Source organism: Siphateles boraxobius, unplaced genomic scaffold (genome assembly GCF_051911475.1).
Source record: "Siphateles boraxobius isolate OS27281-9 unplaced genomic scaffold, OSU_SipBor_1 53, whole genome shotgun sequence".
In the NCBI taxonomy this organism is placed as follows: Eukaryota; Metazoa; Chordata; class Actinopteri; order Cypriniformes; family Leuciscidae; genus Siphateles; species Siphateles boraxobius.
The window spans coordinates 10957430-10969897 of NW_027509175.1; the positions used below are offsets into that span (position 1 = coordinate 10957430).

General features: G+C 36.2%; 1 protein-coding gene across 1 annotated transcript in view; it reads right to left on the bottom strand.

The window, feature by feature from the left end:
- Window positions 1-12468, bottom strand: part of stk16 (serine/threonine kinase 16) — a 230927-nt gene that overhangs the window by 52787 nt on the left and 165672 nt on the right. The gene's annotated exons all lie outside the window — the stretch shown is intronic.

Below are 12468 nucleotides of genomic sequence, written 5' to 3' on the forward strand. Positions count from 1 at the left end.
TTTCCACATATGATTTAGGCCTGAAACCAATCTGAAAATTTCAGAATCCATGAGCATTTTTCCTGCTTACACGTTCATAGGTTATATCCGATCTGTGCCACATGGGATAAAAATAATCAGAATTGGGTCACTTGAACCATGTAATGTAAATGCGTCCAAAATGGACCCTGTTTGCTTTGTTTTTAATCTCCAAATCATCAAAATGCATCTGATCTGCCTCTGAAACTATCTTTCTTTTCAGCTGATGTCATCTAGGTCATGTGGGTGGGGAAAAAATTGTTAACTCATAGCCAAGTTGTGCTTCACATCCTGCTCCAAAAGCCTAGTAGTCATCTTTTTTCCCCCCAGATTGAATATTCCATTTCACTTCAAAATTTCATGTTACAGAATTAACAAGGGCTGCAAATGCCATTTCATGTTAACTATACCAGTTATTACACTTCAGCAATGACAATGTCTGTTAAAATCATAGTCTGATATCCTTATGAAATGCAGCATTTACAGAGAAGATGAGTAAGTAGTTCAATTGCTCTTAATTGTGATTGCACATTACTTTATTTTTAAGAAAAATTAAACTGCAAACTGCACCCTTACAATGGTGTATATACTTGGTGTAGCTTCTGCTAAAATTATTTTGTTAAAACTGTAAAACAATAATAGTTTATTGTCCTTCAAATCACGTAAGAAGCTTAAGAAACATTATATTTGATTTTTTTTTAATGACAATGCTGGCTAAAACTTTAGGTAACATGGTAACACAACCCACCCCCCCACACACAAACTCTTAATAAACTTTTAATGAGTGACCCATTTGCATAACGCCTTTCCGGTCGGCACATGGTACTACTATTGTGGACTGCCTTTTTCCGGCCCTTTCTTCTGGATGGATGGCTCACTGCTCACACACACACACACACACACACACACACACACACACACACACACACACACACACACACACACACACACACACACACACACACACACACACACACACACACACACACACACACACACACACACACACACACACACCATGGTATATTCATATGCCATTGGTATATTTGCAGTGCTCCAATGCAGAGTCAGAAATGTTTTTTTATTATTATTTATTGAATAATTTTTAATGGATATATAAGTTTTTTTTATATTTAGTGATTTGATTCATTATTTTGTTGTTCTTGCATAAAATATGCAAAATATTACCTATTGCATAAAATAAGTTGTATAACTATATAATTGTGCAGATTGAGACTTCATTTCAGTGATGTATTTTAAATAAAAGCAAGACGTACAAAGTTTATATGGAAATATTGCCCCTTAATAAAATGTTAATTTCGCTTTCTTTTCTTTTTTTTAATTGAGTTCTTTGTTTCTTTCTAGCAGGAGCAATACAAAGCAAATCCTGTCACATGTATCCATTAAAAGAGAGAGAATGAATGCACGTGTGAACTGCAGTGTGTGTTTGTGTCAGAGAAAGCGCGAGGTTTATGCTGACAATTGCTGTCGGCAGCATTTTCAGAGCCTTTTTTTTTGTTCCTGGCCACGTCTAAACCGAGTAATGCACCCACTGGCCTCTCCTCCTCCTCCTCCTCCTCGAGGCTTTCCGGCCCAGCGGGTAAATAGTGGCTCTCTTAAGCTCCGGCACACCTCCAGTCACTCCGCAGCATGCACAGGTACAGATAGGAATGTCAGGGGCTGGGTCTCAACCTGCACTCACAGCCTGCCTGTTTTTTTGTTTTTTTCCTCCCATTCACTCTGAATTGCTGGGCTTTCACACTGTTGCACGATGCAACTGAATGAAATCAACAAATCAAGTTTGGTCATATCGCACTTTTCATTTGCAGTGTAGATGCATTGTAAGGAATGAAACCCAGTCTACATTGCAAACTAGCGTTGCAACTAAACTAGGTCGCTGAAAAGATCCAGTTTTGTCGCACTGAATGTAAAGGAACGATGGCTTGATCTCTCCTGCTATTGCAATGCAGACAGATGCATTGATTATTAAGGAGTGATATCTTTGCATCGAATAATAAGAAAGGAAAAACAAAAAAAACTAAACTATAACCACATTTACCCCTGCACATACACCAAGGGTGCACATACATTTTTTTTTGTGGAAACTCGTAATTAAATTAACTCAGAATAAAAAAATGTAAAAGATAATTGCAACTTTTTTCTCACAACTCGAGAAAAATTCTGACTTTATAACACAATTGTGAGTTTATATCTTGCAGTTCTGACTGTATAACAATTGCGTTTTTATATCTCGCAATTCTGCTATGAATCGCAATTGCAAGTTTATATCTCACAATTCTGACTTCATAACACACAATTGCGACTTTATGTCATGCAGTTTTTACTTGATATCATGCAATTCTGACAAACTTGCAATTACAACTTTATATCACGCAATTCTGACTTAAAAACACGCAATTGCGATTTTATATCTCACAATTCTAACTTTTTAACACGCAAATGTGAGTTTATATCAAGTAATTCTGATTTTATAACACACAATTGTGACTTTATATCATGCAATTCTGACTTTATAACATGCAATTCTGACTTTATAACACGCAATTCTGACTTTAAAACACGCAATTGAAATTTTATTTCTTACAATTCCAACTTTAGAACATGCAATCATGAGTTTATATTACGCAATTCTGAATTTATATCACACAATTCTGACTATAACTCGTAATTGGGACTATATCACGCAATTCTGACTTTGACACGCAATTGCAACTTTATATCACACAATTCTGACTTTAACTCGCATTTGCGAGTGTATATCACGCAATTCTGAGAAAAAAAGTCAGAATTGTGAGATAAAAAGTTGCAATTACCTTTTTTTATTCTGTGGCGGAAACAAGCTTCCATAGATAACTGTAATTTTCACAAAGACATTTTTTCTTTAAAGGTATAGTTCACCCAAAAACTTGCACAGTATTTTCATTTTTGAGTGAACTATCCTTTAACACTAGACTCTGACTCTCTCTCTCTCTCTGTGTGTTGATTACAGCGTGAGGCGTTTACCCACATTTGATGGGTTGAGGGTAAGTGCCGCCCGGGGCCAGCATGGCACGGTGCCACACCTCTCTTGTACGTTGTCAACGGCCTGTCAGATGCTTCGAAAAACTTCCACCTGTGTTTTTCAACACGCTTCTCGCAAGAGGCTTTCGTTGAGTCTCATTCAACAGCACCTTCAATGAAAAACAGGCTGAAAACAAAACCTATCATCTTGACGAATAACAGGACGTATAGGCTTAAGAACAAATGTAATAGTAAAGCATGTTATATGTGTTCCTATTTAGCTGTAGTTTTCTTCTTGCAACTAAACCCTGACACCTTCATGCCTTTTTGGACCTTCAGGGAACACCGGGGTGGGAATGAAGAGCACATCCACTGCCTTTCAAGTGGGCAAGAAAAGCACCACAGTGGCTTGGCTTTCACTTGTTTTTCTGGCAAGGACGACCGTGCCTTTTCTAGATCATTGACACAAAACCGCAAACTGTTTGGCCGTATGCCTGCTTTCAGTACGAAGAGGAGATCAGCAAAGTTCAATTTTACTCCAAGGATCTCCTGAGATCTGTGAAGGGAGTTTTTTTTTTTTCTCGGAAAACCCAAATTTCCATTTTTTACAAGTGTACAAGGAGTTTTGGACCCAGCCGCTTATTATGAATCATATTTCCCACCAAATGTGTTATACTTGTGCCTCAAAGTCCATGTTTACAATAGTGTCATAATATGCTCTGTCCGACATATGTCTAAAAAAAAAATACGCTGGCCATATGTTTTACCAGTGCTATTTTCAAAGCTGAGAAACGTGCTTTTTTCGTAAACAAATAAAAAATGATTGTTTTACGATTTTTGGACACCTCTGATGAAGCCGACATCACAGGCAATGCAGCTGTTGGATTTAATAAATCACCTCAGCTTCGCTAACGACAAAGATTTGTCTTGTTGCTATGCGAACCTGTGCTTATGTGCGTTTCTAAGCTTCGAATGCTTGACAAGGGACTGTAGAGGTCACTTCGCTGCGCCAAAGCTTTTACAACTCTGACCTGAGGGTCGTCCTGTCACTTCAGCAAGATTTCTGCAGTCTGGTGTGAAATGTGATCAAAGATGAAAGGGTTTCTGGTAGTTTGTCTGTTTATGATGGCATATTAGGATAGTACACACACTAACGTTCAAGAGATTGGGGACAGATTTATATATATATAAGGATGTATTAAATTGATCAAATGTTTTCAATTTCAAATAAATGGTGTTTAAAAAAAATCAATCCTGAAAAAAAAGTATTCTTTGCTACAAAAATATTAAGTATCACAACTGTTTACAGCATTAATAATAATACGATTTTTTTTCTTGAGCAGCAAATCAGCATATTGGACTGATTTCAGTGTTTTGTTTAAAAAGTAGATGCATTGCTGGCTGTGCTAGCCTATAGCCTAAGCATCCAATTGTCCAGAAAAATAAACAAATTCGGAAATATGAGCCCCAACATCTATAGATTGTAGCTAATCTAAAGTCCGTATATACAGAAAAAACTAAATTATACTGAGCAAGACATTTTTTCTCTCGAGCGAGCTGTTGATGCATGACTTGCAACTTTAGGAAATACTCAATAACATCAGAGCAACAAAAACGGAACAAAATATTACGCTACGAGAGCAGTGTGAAAATTAAGACGGGCCGAATGAGAGAAGGATGTAATGCTCGCATGTTTTTCTGGGAGGATATGCGTGTGTAATGGCACAGGAGAGAGGCTGTAAAAGGAGACGCGTGTTTGCACTCCCTCAGGAGTGAGGAAAGGCCTCAGTGGTGTTGAGTTAGCATTGGAGCCAGCTTGCCTGCCTGCCAGCCATTCTCTCTCTCTCTCTCTCTCTCTCTCTCTCTCTCTCTCTCTCTCTCTCTCTCTCTCTCTCTCTCTCTCCTTCGCTTCCTAGTACACCCCCGCTTGACAAGGTTAATCTGTCCTGATGATGAGCAGTTGCGCTTGGCTCCGCTTTTTTCGTAGATTCCTTCCGATAACCGTAACCTGACCCCTGCGCGCGAGATAGGAGCAGACGGATCTGCGGTGAGGAACTCGCGCACCTCCTCAAATGTATTTATTACTTGGACTCTTTTCGGCTAGGGAATGAAGCTATGAATATCTGGTGAAGGTGTATGTGGTTAGTTCAGATGTAACAGTTCAGTGTTGAATGGATGAAAGTTGTGCATTTGCAACATTTTTTGTTGTTGTCTAATATCGTGTAAATCAAAGCTAGTTGTCACTTTTTAGAGTGGAAATATTTGTCAGTGCATTGTTTTTTTGTTTTTGTTTTTGCTTAAAAGTCGAGTTCAGTCTCGACTGAAAACAAAATAAATGAATAATCCCTCTGTTACAGATATACATTACATTTGTAGTAGCGGGGCATGTTGTCTCAGATACCTGCAATTAAACAAACTATTACAGGCTTTTCAGCTAAATGTGAGCATTAAAATGTGGATCATGTATATTGAGTATAGTTCAATTAGTATTATATGTACATTTTATTACACACACACACACACACACACACACACACACACACACACACACACACACACACACACACACACACACACACACACACACACACACACACACACACACACACACACACACACACACACATATATATATATAGTATACGTGTGTATATTATATTTATACAGTACAGTGATTATAATATAGTTCATTAAGTAATATATGCATTTCATTTTATGTACACACTTAAACTTATAATCAATGTACTGTATATACATAATATGCAATATATACCGTATATATATAATATGCTATATATATAATACATACATGTATACAGTATATATACATAATATGCATTCTATATATATATATATATATATATATGGAATATAGATTGCATATTATGTACATACAGTACATTGATTATAATATAGTTCATTAAATATGCATTTTATTTTATGTAAACACACATACACACATGTATGTATGTGTATATATATATATATATATATATATAGAGAGAGAGAGAGCGAGAGAGAGAGAGAGAGAGAGAGAGACATCAGCAGCAGGCATCTAGAGATGGTGTACGAGAAAAACATGTGGAAAAAAATTGAAAAGCAGAACAAATATTCCGTGGAATCTCCTATTCAGTGGTAAGAAGCTCCAGCTCAGAGCGCCTGGAGTCACGCCAACAGGAACAGGTTCTAGGTGAACTGAATCCCGCCAGCTGTTGCCTGGTCGTGACCATGGCAACTGCTGCACAATATTTGTATTAGGATGTGTGGGGGGACATCTGATACAGACAGTGCAGACCAGCTCGCTGCAGCTGTCCCAAGAAAAACAACTTTCCCTGTCTCTCTTCAGTTACTTCTTTCTTACTTCTGGGGATACAACTGCGCTTGGGTCGAGCTGGGTCATCTTTAGGACAAAATAGTGAAATAATCGGATAATGAAATAATATTTCAGCCGTGTGTTTCTAAGCGTACATGCCCTAATAATGCCAAGCGAACAGACCGTAACGTCTGTAAACATTTACACTGTTTAGAAGACACCACCTGGTTAACCTTTGCCACAAACCTCCCACTTGCCAGGCATTGTGGTATTGACAAAGAGGACAGATGAATATTGTTTGACATCATTGTGTAATGTGTCTAGGGCTGTATAATAACTTAGCGGTGCGGTATATGTTAACAGAAACAATGAATCATCGTGGAGGCCAAATCCACAGTAGAAACCACAATCCTGTAGCTCAATCAACATTGTTTCTTTGTTTGTAAGCAGTGTAATGGCTACAGTTTGGTTGGTTCAGCAGATGCGGTATATGCAAAATGAGTAAATATATGCTTATGCTCTTTTGTTTTTTACTCATTGCCCTTTATGTGTAAAGTTTACTGTTATTCATTAAAGGAAAAGGTCCCAAATTGAATGGGAATAGTATACTAAATGAATTGAGTTGTTCACTTTGGGGTAAAAACACTGGTAAAAGCCTGTATATAATGCATTATAAACATATTAGACATTGTAATGTATTAAATGGCTTCATTAATAATTCTACACACAATTAGGATACATTATAATATTTAAAACATGAAACCTGTTACTATTTAAATGTAAGGCATAATCATGAATATTTATTGTAATGCATTAGATAACTTATGCATTAAAAATGTCAAATGTATTAGAAGTCATGATGAATGTGTTATAAGCTTTTATAAATAATAATACACTTAAGTCATTATAAATATGTAAGCCATTATATGAATCACATGAAAGATGAATTACAAAGAATGCAAGTATTATTTATTGATGATTTTCAATGCAGATATATATAGAGAACATGGTAGCTTATAGTCAGTGATGTGAATGATGAATCAGAAACATTCATTATTTCTTTATTTAATAGCTTTTATGTTGTATTTCAGTGTATGGAGCCCTCTTTCTGAGACAGTGCTCCACTGCTCAGCTTTGTAATGGCCAACATCCACTTTCAGTTCCCAGAAACTTTATGAATTGCTTTTTTATCGGGTGTGATATTTCACAAACACACATGAAAACCGTTCCGTTTACCCCATTTATTGACTCACACTTCACCACAACTCAGTTTGCGACTTTATAGAGAGACAAAAAAGACTGTGTGAGTATTGTGAAAGTAAATACTGACCAATGGCGGCTTTTTGTGTAGTTATTCTCTTATACTGAGTTTTTTTATCTCAGAAAACCAGGAAAATTTTGTTAATTCGGTGTTACAGCACTTATTTTCTTATTTTTAATACTCGCTCTATCTCATATGGCGATAATGATCATGCATCTTTCAAATGAAGACTTGTTATCTGTTAAAAAATGTCCAGTTTTAATAAAAGTCTTGTACATAAATTGGCAACATAATGTAGCATTGTTGGGGGTAAAGTGTTACAAGTTACGTTATCAGATAACTTTTTCAAGTAACTAGTGAACCCATTCCTTTTAAATTTACAACAAAATATCTAAGTTACCTTTTCACATAATTAACGCAGGAGCCTTTACATTTGCCAAAAATTTAACAAGCAAGCCCAGCCTATAAGTGAGAAAAAGTAACTCAAAAGTAACACGACACATTACTTTCTATAAAAAGTAATGAAATTAGTTACTTTTTTGGAAGTAACGCAACACAGAATGCATTACTTTAAAAAACAAAAACTTTTTTATTTATTTTGCTGTATAAAAGATTGACAAAAAAGAACAAAGTAAAATGTATTTATTTTATTATAAATCTATCTATCTATGTTATAATATTCAAAATATTGTCTAGCCCTAGTGGTTTCCTTATTTTATGAACATCCATCAGTTTTACACTCTTCTGAATTTAACTTATTTTTTAAGGTTTGAAATAACACCGGAAACTTAAAAGTTGAATGCTGATCATTGGCTTGTAACAATATTTATGAGGCAGAACATAACACGAGGCAAAGACTCGCTTGTACCGCCGTGGTGTTGGTGGCTAAACCTTTCACAACCAACCTCTGTGTTTTCTTAATAAACACGGTCTGCACAGGGGCACTTTTATCTTCACACTTATAGGACCATTAATAATTTGACAAGTAAGGCTATTTTTGTCCTTTCCTGAGCATAATTATGGTACCAAAAGAACACCAATTATACAGTGGTGCTACACTACCCAAAATCAACTTGGGCTTCATTTCCTCATCTCAATTTTCCACTTATCAGAGGGCTAAGGTGAAAGAGCGAGGCACGTTTGGACCAACATTAGAGTTTCCAATCCACACAGTGTGATGTTTAACAGAAGTGTGGCGATGATATGAAGAATGCATAATACTTCCAGGAGAAAACAAGCTGCTTAACATCTCAACACTTTGAAATGCTAGAGATTAGTTAGAATATCTGAGTGGGAAGTATCTACAAAGGCAGATAGACAGATATATATATAAAATAAAGTGGACTGTGATTTTTGTTTTTATCATTTTCTTTATTGGTCAGGACCAAAAGAACCGAATTACAAGACAGCCTAGAGCTCTGCTGACAACCTTATGGGACCAAGGTGGAATGACCTAAAATATAAGTTTTTATTTGTGTTAAAATTCGCTTTTGACATTTAATGGAAACAGAGGTAAGATTTCCTTGCAGGTCAACTAATATCATGGCGAAACAACAGTTTAAAGATAATCTTGTAAGTAAGTTAAAGTTGACATGTTTCTAACTAGCTAATGCATATGAAGACATCCTTTTTAATAGCACACGCATTTGAAGTTAAATGCATAAATAACCGATTTTTGCAGATAATGAAATGCGATGTGACCAGTATTTCTTTCATATGTTTCGCATGCAGATATACTGGATGTTATACTCCATTGAATCTTTGAGTGACAGTTTGTATTTACATGTGCTAATAACAGTTATACCACAAATCTGTTCCGTGTGGTAATAAAATAGCTGCCCTGTTCTGGTAATACAAACGTGTAGTATCATAGAGGAATCATATGCAAATTATGTAATTATGCAAAGGTGTGCAAACACAGTTGATGATGCTTCCAAACCTGTGAACCATGTGTGCGAGACACGAATGCAAAAAGCAGTTACTAGGGGCCAAGGTAAATCAAATGAATTTAGTAAAATAAATATATTTATTTAAATAAACATTTTATGTATGCCATTAAATACAACATGCAAGTAAATAAATACATTTAAACAAAAAATATAATAAAATAAAATAATAAGACTGATTCCAATTAATGATACATGACTTTTGTTATTGTTCATTTTGTCCAGTTACAGTTCAGCTGAAACACAACTGCATGCTCCAAAACATTTTTGTGCAACTTCCCCTTAGGTCTACTCCACCGCCACATGTTTGAGCCGGGAGGCCGGCGATCCCACAGGTGCTGCTTAAAAACTTGGCGGAGCACAATGTGGCGAGTGTCCCAGTCAAACTGGAAAGACGATGATAAGGACCACCTGCTCTCCAGGCTGACTGGTCATAGAGGGGTCTCTGTGACCCTTCATACACAGAGACACGCACAGCCTGTTGTCATTGAGCTATATACACCCCAGCTTCCTCCAAAAAAAAAAAAAAAGCTGGACCTGGAGAGTTGAGCTGGACCTAAAATGAAATTCCACATATTGATGGGTGGGAATATATAATCTTGAGTGTTATAAAACCATGCAACTGCTTACTGCAGGGTTGTTTTAGCTTTTAGTAAATTTTGAGAAAACAGTTGTTATTGTAATATATTATTATTCAAACAATAACATAGACACACACACACACACACATATATATATATTTCGTTTTTCTTTCACTGTATAGTTTGCATGTTTGTTGAAGCTCCAGGTTCAACCCAACACCCGAGGAATTCCATTCTCAACTTCCTCCCTCTGTCTTCCCGCGGTTTCTGGCCCGTCTTCCTCCCCCATCTACAGCTGCTGTCTGTAATGAAGGCGCATGTGAGATTTTTGATCAAAAATAATAAAACAGTAATTTTGTGAAATATGAATACAATTTAAAATAACTGTTTTCGATTTTAATATATTTTAAAATATAATTTATTCCAGTGATGCAAAACTGAATTTTTAGTATCATTACTGCAGTCTCCAGTGTCACATAATCTTTCAGAAATCATTCTAATATGCTGATTAGCTGCTCAAGAAATATTTCTTATTATGTTGAAAAGAGTTGTCCCGCTTGTTATTTTTGTGGAAACAATGGTCGATTCCATTTTTTCAGGATTATTTGATGAATAGAAAGTTCAAAAGAACAGAATTTATTAGGAATCTACATGTTTTTTAACATTATAATCAATTTAATACAGAATAATGCTGAATACAATTTCTTTAAAAAAAAAAAAATCCTTTGAATGTTACCGTTTACTTTATTTTTACAATAAAAAAACAATATCAATCAACTATTCTTGCCTATATTCGTGATTCCCACATTCAATCACTTGTAAGTCTTTGTGGACCACGAGATTACAAACCCTCTAGTTTAGTTGTTTCTTGAGAAACCCAAAGCATCTTAAGAATGGGCTCTGGCACAACATATGCTTTTGGTGAGAAAGGCTTCAGCATATGTACTGCAGAGGTCAAAAGGTCAATGGCCCTTAATGAAGAAAAGCTTGTAGTGTCTAATTTGAAAACACAACCACATACTTATCAGATGATCAATGGAAGTTATTTCACCACGTCAAAGACTTGGGTCAAGCAAGACATCGGTCACAAGTTGTTTCTGATCAAATCTGCCTGTTTAGCTCAAAGGTCAGTTACACACCAGCGATGACCTTAGAGTGCTCATCACACTGGGGTTGGAATAAGGTTAACAGCAGGATTTTTCTTTGTTGAATTCACCTAAACAATGGCATTCCCTCAGGCTACACAAGCCTAGGACAATAGAAAAGGGAAATGCCCTAAAAAGGGCTAAAGGGTTATCAGTTTTATAACAGCATCTCCACCAAAGTCAAGATAAAAGAAGCATATTGTTCAGATGAATTACTTCCAAAGAGATTAATGGCAGGGAAATAGACTACAAAGTTGAAACAACTTCATGAGTCTGTAATAACCATTAGATTTAGCAGTTTATTGTATTCATTTATTTTGCCATGAACATTGTTAATGCTTTTTTGCTACTCACAGACCCTGGAGGGAGGAAATATCTACCGATTGATGAATGTAGTATTTAGAAATATTCATCAGTTTTTTTTTTGTTTTTTTGTTTTTTGCTTTTTACTGAAAAAAACTACTTTTAGAAACACAGAATTACCACTATAATACTTATTAAAGTGTGATTTTCTCATTCGGAAGTTTCAGTTGTTGATTTTCTATAATCAGTGTGGGAACTGCGTGTGCCATATTCACGCATGTTAAGCACATGTGAGTGAGTTCAGTGCAAAAATATGCCAGCGGCTGGTTGCAATAAATAATGTGTGAACTGTGATTTGCGTTCAGACTTGCATCTGTCACGTGCTACGCAGAGGGCCTCATCTGTACAGCAAATGAACATGGAACATATGTGTTAACCAGATGTGCATTTCAGAAAAACAAAAAATAAAAAATAAACGAAGAGTTGTTTGGAATATTACTGTCAAGACTCCATTTGTACATTGTTCGTCCAAAATTTGGAGTTCAGAAGCCTGCAGATATACCACAAAATAAATTATTTGCTCAAATTTAAAGCCATGGAAGAATACTGCATAAAAGTTGGCCATCTTTGGTGCACATTTGGATAGAAATATCGTTCCAGCTTTTACACTCTCTAATATGGATCTCCACTCCCTTGAGTAACAGTCCCAAGTAAATGATATTGACTCCACGTGGTGAAAGCATTTGCCCCGAACCTAGACACAGCATGTCTTCTGTGTCCAAGGACACAATGTGTTTATACAGAAGAGGTTGCGTAGTGTACACACACATACTACAGCCTTGAAGTAACATTTGTTTGAGGAGCCTGACTCCGCTGAGTT